The sequence below is a fragment of the Frankliniella occidentalis genome, unplaced genomic scaffold, assembly GCF_000697945.3.
Source record: "Frankliniella occidentalis isolate FOCC.00 unplaced genomic scaffold, Focc_3.1 Scaffold108, whole genome shotgun sequence".
Taxonomy (NCBI): Eukaryota; Metazoa; Arthropoda; class Insecta; order Thysanoptera; family Thripidae; genus Frankliniella; species Frankliniella occidentalis.
This window is the reverse complement of record NW_026267237.1, coordinates 568,879-569,451: the sequence shown is the minus strand read 5'-3', so window position 1 is coordinate 569,451 and position 573 is coordinate 568,879. Positions and strand designations below refer to the sequence as shown.

The following is a 573-nucleotide window of genomic DNA, read 5'->3' as shown; positions in this document are numbered from 1 at the left end:
GTATGCCAGGCGCGTCGCAGCGTAACAGTGTTTCGTGAGATATCGCGAAGCCTGTTACGCGAGACGTGGTCTGGCGTACATCTACCTTGTGTAATGGCTTCACTGTAATTCGTTAGTGTTCGTCATTTGTCATACTGTATTTATACACCTGTCTTGCCGCCAATAAATCAGTCATCGAGCTTGTTATCGTCCGTTTACCTTGCGTTGCTTCGCCCACACCTGCCTGCTGACCACACGTACCTACGGTCCAACATCTCAAGCATTGTCACGACTAAGACCCATCGATAAGCAACAAGCTGCACTGCACGTGTTATCTGTCTTTGACGGTGAGGTTCGTCTTGGCACAGGTGCTTCTCGGCATTGCCTACTACCGCACTCCCACTCTCGGATGAGAAATCTGTCCCAGTAGTCATGCTTCGGATTTATTGGCTGAGCGATTAGCGAAGCCTATTACTCCGTCTGGTCGGAAAAAACTTTTTCTGTCTGTCCGTCTGTCTGTGTGTCTGTGTGTGTGTCTGTCCGCACGATAACTCGAGAACGAATTGAGCGAGCGACTTGGGATTTTCAGGGTCG

General features: G+C 49.9%; 1 protein-coding gene across 2 annotated transcripts in view; it reads left to right on the top strand.

Moving 5' to 3' along the window:
* Positions 1-43: 43 nt before the first annotated feature.
* LOC127749932 (uncharacterized) overlaps positions 44-573 on the top strand; it is a 4,819-nt gene continuing 4,289 nt past the window's right edge. Inside the window, exon 1 of one of the 2 annotated variants that reach the window (XM_052270044.1) lies at positions 44-326. The gene's annotated coding sequence lies outside the window, so the exon portion shown is untranslated. The remainder of the gene's footprint in view (positions 327-573) is intronic. The other variant, XM_052270045.1, reaches the window with a different exon arrangement.